Here is a 12416-nt window from a genome sequence, read left to right on the forward strand (position 1 = left end):
GTGTATATCCTGCACCTTCCTAATTACTTACAGAAATACCAGCCATTGCTACTTTGCCATCATCCTTGCCAGTGTTCTTTTACAATCAATTCTGGTCAACTCCTCTCTCATGCCTTTGTAATTTCCTTTACTCCATTGTAAGACTGATACATCTGACTTTAGCTTCTCCCCAAACTTCAGGATGTATTATATCATATTATGGTAATTTGTCCCTAAGGGTTCTTTTACCTTAAGCTCTCTAATCAATTTTGGTTCATTGCACAACACCCAATCCAGAATAGCATTCCAATCTCATAGGCATTCTAGAAATGCCACACCAACAGAATTTTCCCAATCTGCCTGCATATTGAAATCCCTCATGACTATTGTAACATTGGCTTTTTGGTATCTATTTTCTACCTCCCCTTGTAACTTGTAGACTGCATCATAAACAAGAGAAAATCTGCAGGTGCTGGAAATCTGAGCAACACACTCAGAATGCTGGAGGAACTCAGCAGGCCAGGCAGCATCTGTGGAAAAAGTAGAATCAATGTTTTGGGCTGAAACTCTTTGGCAAGACAGACCACATCATTACTACTGTCTGTCTGTATATAACTTCCATCAGAGTCTTTTTATCCTTGTAATTCCTTAGCTCTAAACACAATGATTCAATGCCTTCTGACCTTATGTCACCACTGTCTAATGATTTAATTTCATTTTTTTACCAACAGAGCCACACCACCAGCTCTGCATTCCTACCTATCCTTTAGACATTAAGCTCCTGGCTATAATTTTCTTTTAGCCATAATTCAGATTCTGCCAATCTGTAACTGTACTACAAGTTTATTGACCTGATTCCGTATACAGCACACATTTAAATATCCTTAGTCCTGTATTCACCTTTATCGATTTTGTCCACCTTTTATATTGCAGTGCATCCTGTTGACTGCAATTTTGCCCTATCATCAGCCTCTCCTAGCTAGGAAACTCACTACATCTCGGCTCTGTTTGTAAACCACCTACCTCATCTTCAGCACTATCACTCCTGCTCCCATCCCCCTGCTAAATTAGTTTAAACCCACCTGAACAACTCTGCTCAGTCTGCCCACAAGGATATTGGACCCCTTCAGGTTCAGGTGTAAACCGTCCCTTTTGTACAGGTCGTATCTTCCCCCAGTGAGATGCCAATGATCCATAAATCTGAACATCTGTCCCCTGCACCAGTTCCTCAGCCACACATTCATCTGCCAAATCATCCTATTCTTACCCTCACTGGCATGTGGCACAGATGGCAATCCAAAGATTACTACCCTGGAGATTCTGTTTCTCAGCTTTCTAACTAGCTCCCTGAAATCTTTCTTCAGGACCTCCTCACCTTGTCTACCTGTGTCATTGGTGCCAATATGCACCAAGACTTAGAATATAGAACATACAAAACCGACAGCACAATACAGGATCTTCGGCCCACAATGCTGTGCTGAACATGTGGTTATTTAAAAAAATTACCTAGGGTTACCCATAGTCCTCTATTTTTCTAAGCTCCGAGTACTTCTGGCTGCTCACCCTTATCCTTGAGAAAGGCATGCACACAATATGAGACATCACTGATCCTGGCAGCGGACGGGGAAACAAACCATCCAGGTATCTCTATTGCACCCACAGAACCTCATCTCTGTCCACTGACTAAGGAATCTCCTATCAACACTACAGTCCTCTCTGCTCTTTTGAAATACAGCACCAGACTCAGTATAAGAGAACTGGTTGCTGTGGCTCCCCCGGTAGGTCATTCCCCTCAATACTATCTAAAGTTATATACACATTATATGGTCACCTCCCTACAGGAAAGATGTAAATAAGGTGGAAAGAGTACACAGGAAATTAACAAGGATGTTGCCAAGTCTACCAGGACCCGAGTTACATGGAAGGATTGAATAGGTTAGGATTTTATTCATCGGAATGTGGAAGGTTGAGAAGGGATTTGATGGAGGTATACAAAATTACAAGGGGTGGAGACAGGGTAATTGCAAGCAGGCTTTTTCCACTGCGGTTGGGTGGGACTACAATTCGAGGTCATGGTTTAAGGGGAACATGAGGGAAAACTTCTTCACATAGAATGTCATGAGCGTGTGGAATGAGTTGTCAGCACAAGTGATGCATGGGAGCTCGATTTCAACCCTTAAGAGAAGTTTGGATAAGTACATGGATGGTGAGGGTATGGTGGGCCATGGTGCCAGTGCAGGTCCATGCGAGTAGGCAGTTTAAATGGCTTGGAATGGAGTAGATGGGCCAAAGGGCCTGTTTCTGTGCTGTACTTTTCTATGACTCTAGCTTCTCTTCTCTCACTAATGGGCTCAAACACAGTCCACTTACAAAGAAAATAAAAGGGCTACTAATTGTTTAAAAATATGTTAACCGTTTTGAACATGACTATTGCCTTTAATTTGTCTTTCATCTGCAGCACTAAAAGCAAATGTTTGTGTCAGCTACCAATTGAGTTCACTTCTGCTCATTCACTATTGTTAGTCTCGGTGGAACACCAAGTGTGGACCCAATGCTTTGTATTCTTGCATGTATTTAGTGTAGGCATCCAGAGACAAAATAATTCTTCTAAATATTTAATGTGTCATTACTTGTTTCACCCAGAAACAACACGTACTTAGAGAAAATTTAATTGGTTTGTAGTTTTAGACTCTTCTGTGTAAATAACAATTTGTGGAAAAATTTCAATTTTTTTATGAAGTTATTTTGTCAGAGAGTGAGACTGGCATGGCCTTCTCAGATATGACTGGAATGTTTTGTACTACTCACTTCCTTATGTTTCAACTTATTTTACCTTTGGTATAAACAGGTTAATGCAGCTTTTACCTCCAATCCAAGCCAAATTACCTTGTCATTTATCTTGATGATCGAGTGGTTAAGACAATGGATCGAAGCATCATATAGACTATTCAATTCTAGGTTCTGAAAATCACCTTATTTGGGTGAATTATAACAGAATGTTCTAGAAACAAGTCAGGAAAGAGAAGGGCGGCACAAATAGCGTAGCTCTTACCATTATGCTATTACAAGACCAGTGACCCAGGTTCATTTCCTGCCATTGTCTTTGAAGAGTTGGTATGTTTTCTCAGTGACCTCTAGTGCTCCGTTTCCCTCCCACACTCCAAAGATGTATGGATTAGCAGAATAATGGGTCACATGAGTATAATTGTTACTGTGCTGTATCTCTAAAAGAAAGAAACAGAGTTAATGTTCGGTGCAAAGACTGGGAAGAAGAGAATAAATGTTAGTATTAAATTTATAAGGAGGATGGGCGAGGAATGAATAGGATTGAGGGAATATCTATTGTGCTCTGCAGTTCCACTTTATTATTCATTTAATTCAGTACTGCAACAATTTACTTTTTTACTTCCTTTCCAGGGGAAAAGATAGTAAATTTGAAGAGTGCTTGATTGTAACTTCCTCTCACTTTCTTCTGAACCCATCTCTTCCTTTGTCCCACTCTTTGTTGTATTTTCTCTGTACTTTCTGATCATGCTCTCTCTAATCCAGTTCTCAGCAGAAACCTGGGCTTCATTCCACGTTCCTCACCCTACTGACCAAAGTGAATTATGAGTTGAACATAACTTTGGATTCTTAATTAAAAGAGGAAGTGCTGAGAATCCTCAAAGTTCATGGCAAAATCAGTTATCAAAGTATGTAAACACTCAGTGGTACCTAATAAGTGGCTACTTTAGTATTTGTTCATGGTCTTTTGCTGCTGTAGTCCATCCACTTCACGTTTCAACATATTATGCATTCAGAAGCGCTCTTCTGCACACCACTATTGTAACATGTGGCTTTCTGAGTTACTGTAGCCTTCCTGTCATCTGGAACCATTCTCCTCTGACCCTCTCTCATTAACAAGGCATTTTCACCCACAGAAGTGTTGCTCACTGGATGTTTTTTTTGCTTTTTTTTGCAAATTCTCTGTAAATTCTAGAGTCTGTTGTGCATAAAAATCCCTGAAGATCAGCAGTTTCTGAGATACTCAAATCACCCTGTCTGGTACCAACATTCATTCCATGGTCAAAATCTCTTAGATCTCTTTTCTTCCCCATTCTGATATTTGGTCTGAACAACAACTGAACCTCTTGACTATGTCTGCATGCTTTTATGCTTTGAGTTACTGACACATGATTAGCTGATTAGATATTTGCATTAATGTGTTGGCATACAAGTGTACTTAATAAAGCGGCCCTAAGTGTATGTTACTATGTATGACCTCAAGATTCATTTCCTTGCAGGCTTGGGTTGTGAGGAAGTTTGATGATGGATGCTGCCTTTCTATGGAAACGTTTCATGTTGATGTGCTGAATGGTTGGGAGGGTTTCACCATGATGTACTGAGCTGAATCCACTAACTTTTGTAGGATTTTCCACTCAAAGGTGTTGATATCCCCATACCAGGGCGTAATGTAGTCAATCAGCACACTTTCCACCACACATCTATAAAAGTTTGCCAATGTGCAAAGGCTTATTTTGTTATCAAAGTATACAACTCTGAAATTCTTCAATTCTCCAGTTAGCCAAGAAACCGTGAAAGAAAAGAAAGGCAGCACAAACATCAACCCCCAAATCCCACCTCCCCACAAAAAAAGCATATAAGAATGGAACAGGCACATTGACCTCCAAATCCCTCCTCCTGCACTAAAGCCAAACAAAATGGATGAGGCACATTGATCCCCAAATCCCTTCTCCCGCACAAAAAAAATACAGACAATATGGATCAGGCACATTGACCTCCAAATCCCCCTCCTCACACAAGAAGATCGAGCGAGAAAACTATAAGATATAAACTATAAGACTGAAAAAAGAGTCTATAGTCCAAGTCCACACGCAAAACACATAAAAAACCTAGGCAACACTCCAAACACAGCAGTAGGCTCACCCCTCTCTGGTACAGAGCAACTGATCAAAAGACAAGCAGCTGGCGCTCACTGTCTGCATTCGCTTCAATGCTTCAATCTCCCCTGTCACTTTAATTGGCGAACAATGGAAGTTAAAATCAGAGAAATGGAGCCATACATCGGCTTGCACCCCATTCTGCAGCCTGCCTGCCACGAGATTTGTACACCTTGCCTCTGCCTCCCGCAGTCAGAATCCTCTCAAAGTCTGCAGAGCACTGCAACACCTAAAATGATCACCAAACTTCCATATTCACCTTGATGCTTCAATCGCTCTCGTCGCTATAATCGAACAATAATCAACGAAATGACGATGTACCAAATCCCCACAGATGCTTGAGGAAGAAGGGGATTCATATGATTTCTTCACAATCATACTTATATGATGGATCCTCTGAGATAGTGACACCCAGGAATTTAAAGTTACTGATCCTCTCTATCTCTGATCTTCCAATGACTTGGAGCTGTGGCTTGATAACCTACAGCTTATTAGGGAAAGTGAGATAGAGAGGAGCTACAAGGAGTTAGTCACCCCAAGGTGCAGGAGTTAGATAATTGGATGACTGTCAGAGAAGGAAAGGGAAGTGCTCAGGTAGTAGAGAGAACCCCTGTGGCCATCCCCCTCAGTAATCATTACCTCATTTTGAAGGCTGTTGAGAGGGGTGACCTGACAAAGGACAACCAGGGTGATAGGGTCTCTGGCACTGAGCCTGGTTCTGTGGTGGAGCAGGAAAGAGGAAGATGAGGAATGCAGCGGTCAAAGGGGATTCCATAGTGAGGGGAACAGACAGGAGGTTCTGTCAGCCTGATAGAGATACCCGCATGGTGTGTTGCCTCCCAGGTGCCAGGGTACGGGATGTCTCAGATCAGGTGCAGGAAATGCTGAAGGGAGAGGGTGAACAGCAACAAGTCTTGGTACACTTTGGTACCAATGACATGGATAGAAAAAAGGGAGGAAGTCCTGAAGAGAGGATTCAGGGAGTTGGGTAGGAAGCTGAAAATCAGGACATTCAGGGTAGTAATCTCACGATTACTGCCTGTGCCATGTGCTAACGAGCTCAAGAATAGCATGATCGGGCATAATATTGCATGGCTGAGAGACTGGTGTAGGCGGCAGGGCTTCGGTTTCCTGGATCATTGGGGCCTTGTCTGGGGAAGGTACGACCTGCACAAAAAACATGAGTTACACCTGAACCTAACGGGGTCAAATATCCCAGCAAGCAGGTTTAATAGAGCTGTTAGGGAGGGTTAAAACTAATTTGGCAGGGGAAGTGGGAATTGTAGTTGTAGGGCTAAGGAAGGGGAAAACAGAAATAAATCAAACATAGCATACAACAGAAATGATAGAAAGGACAGGCAAGAGATGAGGCATTGTCACAGCCAGTGGGATGAGTTACAGGGCAATAGTGGTGTGGTGCAGTTAAAACAGAAAACAACAAATATGGGACTGAAAGTGTTATATTTGAATGCACACAATGTAAGAAATAAAATGGATGATCTTGAAATTCTCTGAAACTTGGCTGAAGGATGGCTGCCATTGGGAGCTGAACGTCCAAGGATATGCAGTGTAAAGGAAAGATAGGTTGGTAGGCAGAGAGGATGGTGTGGCTCTGTGTGTAAGAAATAATATTAATTCATTAGAAAGAGATGACATAGGATCAAAGGGTGTAAGTCTTTGTGGGTAGAGTTAAGAAATCGCAAGGGTAAAAGGACCCTAATGGCTGTTGTATACAGGGATGTGGATTACAAGTTACAGCAGGACATAGGAAAGAAGGCATGTCAGAAAGGCAATATCATGATAATCATTGGGGATTTTAATAAAAGTGGATTGGGAAAACCGGGTCAGTATTGAACATCAAGAGAGAGAATTTGTAGAATGTCTAAGGGATGACTTTTTAGAACAGCTTGTTGTTGAGCCCACTAGGGAATCGGCTGTGCTAGATTGCATGTTGTGCATTGGAACTAAAGGTTAAGGAACCCTTAGGGAACAGTGATCACAATATGATCAAATTCACTTTGAAATCTGAGAAGGAGAAACTAAAATCCAATGTATCCGTATTTCAGTGGAATAAAGAAAACTAAAATGGCAAGAGAGGGGAACTGGCCAAAGCTGACTGGAAAGGGACACTAGCAGGAAGGACAGCAGAGCAGTAATGGCTGGGGTTTCTGTGAAAAATTAGGGAAGTGCAAGACAGATATATTCCAAATAAGAAGAAATTTTCAAATGGAAGAAGGACACTACCATGGCTAACAAGTGAAGTCAGAGCCAAAGTAAAAGCAAAAGAGAGGGCAAACACATGAGTCGGTGTTGGACCCGCTGCTTTTTGTGATGTACATCAATGATTTGGACTATGGGATTAATGGTTTTGTGGCTAAATTTACCAATGATACGAAGATAGGTGGAGGCATGGGTAGTGTTGAGGAAACAGAGAGGCTGCAGAGATACTTTTTAGATAGTTTAGGGGAATAGGCAAAGAAGTGGCAAATGAAATGCAATGTTGGAAAGTGTATGGTCATGCACTTTGGTGGAAGAAATAAACAGGCAGACTATTATTTAGATGGGGAGAGAATTCAAAATGCAGAGATGCCAAGCGACTTGGGAGTCCTTGTTAACCTCCAGGTTGAGTCGGTGGTAAAGAAGGCAAACGCAATGTTGGCATTAATTTCTACAGGTATAGAATATAAGAGCAGGGATGTGATGTTAAGGCTCTATAAGGCACTCAAGAGACCACATGGAGTATTGTGTGCAGTTTTGGGCTCCTTATTTTAGAAAGGATATATTGACATTGGAGAGGGTTCAGAGAAGATTCACGAGAATGATTCCAAGAATGAGGGGGTTACTGTATGAGGAATGTCTGGCAGCTCTTGGGCTCCATTCTCTGGAGTTCAGTAGAATGAGGGGGGATCTCATAGAGACATTCCACATGTTAAAAGCCCTGAACAGATTAGATATGGCAAAGTTATTTCCCATGGTAGGCAAGCCTAAGACAAGAGGGCATAACTTCAGGATTGAAGGACGTCCATTTAGAACAGAGATGCCGAGAAATTACTTTAGTCAGTAGGTGGTAAATCTGTGGATCTTGTTGTCACGAGAGGCTGTAGAAGCCAAGTCATTGGGTGTATTTAAGGCAGAGATTGATAAGTTGTTGATTAGCCAGGACATCAAAATGTATGGGGAGTAGGTAGGGGAGTGGAGATGACTGGAGGAATTGGATGGCTGAGCAGGCTCAATGGGCAGAATGGCCTACTTCTGCTCCTATATCTTATGGTCTTATGGTGCTGTATTATGATTCTTGGCTCATGGACCACATCTGTGGAAGAGAAACAGTGCTAACATTTCACCCTTTACCAGAACCAGGAAGAAGTCAAAAGAAGCTTGTTAAACTGCAGGGAGGGTGGAGAGGATGTTTCAGATAGGGTAAAACTATCAGAAACAATCTCTCCTCCATTCTCCCTGAATTTTAACAGAGACCCTGAAAACCAGCTGTAAACAAAGTTACCCATTCAGTGGGTGATTGGGAACAGTTAGAAATTGGGACAATTTTGTTGATAATAGAACACAGATAAAAGAGGAGAAAATTCTGGAAATACTCAGCAGATCTGGTTGAATCTGTGGAAAGACAAACAGGTTCAACAGTTCAGGTCAAAGATCCATTCTCCCTTTCCAAACTGAAATGTTGACTCATCTCCGCTTCCCATACATGTGGCTTGACCTACTGAGAATTTCCAGCATCTGCAGATTTCATGGCCAAAAGAATGTAGAGCAGGAAGATGTGGCCAACAGAAGAAAAGGGGGTGGGGATTTGGAATGGGTGGAGGAAGGCTGCAGAAAAACTAAACAGCTGAGCTGATATCAAAGATGGGAAATTAATACTGAGAAATTAAATTACTTGAAATTGTAGAATTCAATATCAAGTCTTGAAGGCTGCAACATGCCCAGATGGAAGATTGTATTGGGTCTCAATACAATCTCAGTCTTGATTCTCAAGCTTGTTTTGGGTCTCATTGCAACAGTACAGGAGGTCACAGATTGATAGGTCTGAGTGAGAGTGGGATAGAGTTAAAGTGACAGGGTATGAGAAGTTTGAGGAGAGATTCCTGCCCAGTATCCACAAGAGGGACTATTTGGACAGATCCATTGTGTCAATCTGTTCTAGCTCCACCAAAGTCATTGCTTCCTACCTGGAATCCACCTTTTCTTCCTGGTTCAGGAACAGTTATAACTTCGCAACCATGAGGCTCTTGAACCAGTGAGGATAACTTCAGTCAGCTTCACTCGCCCCATCACTGAAGTGTTCCCAAAAACTATAGACTCATTTTCAAGGACTCTTCATCTCATGTTCTCGATAATATTTATTACTTATTAATAATGTTTATTAATTAATTTTTTCTTTTGTTTTTTTGTAGGGTTTGTTGCCTTTTTCACGTTGGCTGTTTGTCAACCCACTTATCTTCAGAGCAACCCTGGGCTCATCTCATCAGAGATATTCCCTTTGTCCTATCCAGTACACCCCTCCCATCTTCTTGGCAACTTAAAAGCAATAGAAATTATGCTCATTCATAACTCTGATGACGGAGTTTCAGCTTGAAACATCAACTGTGTTCCTCTTCTCACAGAGGTGATCTGACCTACTTAGTGTTTCCAGCATTTTCTGTTTCTTTTAAATTTCAGATTTTCAGCTCCTATGGTTCTTTTGATTTTTATTTAACACTTGAACTTTTATATTTTGATTGTTTCAAATATAATAAACATGTACTTGTGGCGGCCATTGTCGGAGTGAGCTGAGGCAGAGTGGTACGGCTTTGGCTCAATCAGGCTTCGGCGAGAACAGGCAGAGGCGAGGTTTGAATGGGGTACAACTGCACAAAAGCATGAAAGTCGGCCTCTGAGAACAGTGGGGGACTTTAAAAAATGACCAGAGGCTGAGTACGAGCTTCACTCCAGGTGAGGTAAGGCCAGGTAAGCTCCTTTAATTGACCTGATTAGCTTAGGAGTAGGTAATGGAGGCAGCAGTTAGGGCAGTTGAGTGCTCTGTTTGCAGTATGTGGGAAGTCAGGGTGAGCACTGTTGTCCCTGATGACTACACCTGCAAAAGGTGCATCCAGCTGCAGCTCCTGACAAACCGTGTTAGGGAACTGGAGCTGGAACTGGATAAACTTCGGGTCATTCGGGAGACAGACGCAGAAATAGACGGGAGTTTCAGGGAAATAGTCACCCCTAGGAGTCAAGAGGCAGGTAGTTGGGTGACTGTCAGGAGAGGGAAGGGGAATAGACAGGAAGAGCAGAGCACCGCTGTGGCCGTTCCCATCAACAATAAGTATACCGTTTTGGATACTTATTTTGCTTACGTTTTGGACCTACCAGGGACAAGTTGCAATGGTTACGTCTCTGGCACCGAGACTGGATGCTCAGCTCAGAGAGAAGAAGGGAAAAGAGGAGAGCAGTAGTGATAGGAGATTCGATAGTTAGGGGGACAGATAGGAGGTTCTGTGGAAGAGATCGAGAATCCCGGATGGTCTGTTGCCTCCCTGGTGCCAGGGTCCGCGATATCTCAGATCAAGTTCTCAATATTCTCAAGAGGGAGAGTGAGCAGCCGGGTGTCGTTGTCCATGTAGGGACCAATGACATGGGTAGGAAGAGTGAGGAGGTCCTGAAAGGTGAGTTTAGGGAGTTAGGTGCCAAGTTAAAGGACAGGACCTCCAGGATAGTAATCTCAGGATTGCTACCAGTGCCACGTGCAGGTGGGTTCAGAAATAGTAAGATAATGCAGATCAACACGTGGCTGAAGACATGGTGCAGGAGGGAGGGCTTCAGATTTATAGATAATTGGGCAGTTTTCCAGGGAAGGTGGGACCTGTTCTGGTGGGACAGTTTACATCTGAACTGGAGGGGGACAAATATTCTTGCAGGTAGGTTTTCTAGAGAGGCTCCAGTGGATTTAAACTAGATACAAGGTGGGAGGGGAACCAAAGGGTAGGAACAGATGGATGGGAGAAGGAAGAAAAAGAAGATAGTAAAGTTCTTTGTACTGTTAGAGATAAACAGAGAGAAAGAGGTGGAGAATTTCTTAAATGCATTTATTTTAATGCTAGGAGCATTGTAAGAAAGGTGGATGAGCTTAGAGCATGGATTGATACCTGGAAATATGATGTTGTAGCTATTAGTGAAACATGGTTGCAGGAGGGGTGTGATTGGCAACTAAATATTCCTGGATTTCGTTGCTTCAGGTGTGATAGAATCGGAGGGGCAAGAGGAGGAGGTGTTGCATTGCTCGTCCGAGAAAATATTACTGCAGTGCTTTGGCAGGATAGTTTAGAGGGCTCATCAAGAGAGGCTATTTGGGTGGAATTGAGGAATGGGAAAGGTGTAGTAATACTTATAGGGCTGCATTATAGACCACCTAATGGGGAGCGAGAATTGGAGGAGAAAATTTGTAAGGAGATAGCAGATATTTGTACTAAGCACAAGTTTGTGATTTGTGGGCGATTTTAATTTTCCATGCATAGACTGGGAAGCACATTCTGTAAAAGGGCTGTATGGTTTGGAGTTTGTAAAATGTGTACAGGATAGTTTTTTGCAGCAATACATAGAGGTACCGACTACAGAAGGGGCAGTGTTGGATCTCCTGTTAGGGAATGAGATAGGTCAGGTGATGGACGTATGTGTTGGGGAGCATTTCGAGTCCAGTGATCACAACACCATTAGTTTCAGTATAATTATGGACAAAGATAGGACTGGACCCAGGGTTGAGATTTTTGATTGGAGAAAGGCTAACTTTGAGGAGATCCAAAAGGACTTAGAAGGAGTGGATTGGGACAATTTGTTTCATGGGAAGGATGTAATAGAAAAATGGAGGTCATTTAAAGGTGAAATTTTGAGGGTACAGAATCTTTGTTTTCCTGTTAGGTTGAAAGGAAAGGTTAAAAGTTTGAGAGCACCATGTTTTCAAGGGATATTGGAAACTTGGTTTGGAAGAAGAGGGAGGTCTATAATAAATATAGGCAGCATTGGGTAAATGAGGTGCTCGAGGAACATAAAGAATGTAAAAAGAATCTTAAGAAAGAAATTAGAAAAGCTACAAGAAAATACGAGGTTGCTTTGGCAAGTAAGGTGAAAGTAAATCCAAAGGGTTTCTACAGTTATATTAATAGCAAAAGGATAGTAAGGGATAAAATTGGTCCCTTAGAGAATCAGTGGACAGCTTTGTGTGGAGCTGAAAGAGATGGGAGAGATTTTGAATAATTTCTTCGGTATTCACTAAGGAGAAGGGTATTGAATCGTGCAAGGTAAGGGAAACAAGTAGGGAAGTTATGGAAACTATGACTGTTAAAGAGGAGGAAGTAGTGGCACTTTTAAGGAATATAAAAGTGGATACATCTCCGAGTCCTGACAGGATATTCCCTAGGACCTTGAGGGAAGTTAGTGTAGAAATAGCAGGGGCTCTGACAGAAGTATTTCAAATGTCATTAGAAACAGGGATGGTGCTGGAGGATT

This window comes from Hypanus sabinus, chromosome 4 (assembly GCF_030144855.1).
Source record: "Hypanus sabinus isolate sHypSab1 chromosome 4, sHypSab1.hap1, whole genome shotgun sequence".
Classification (NCBI taxonomy): domain Eukaryota; kingdom Metazoa; phylum Chordata; class Chondrichthyes; order Myliobatiformes; family Dasyatidae; genus Hypanus; species Hypanus sabinus.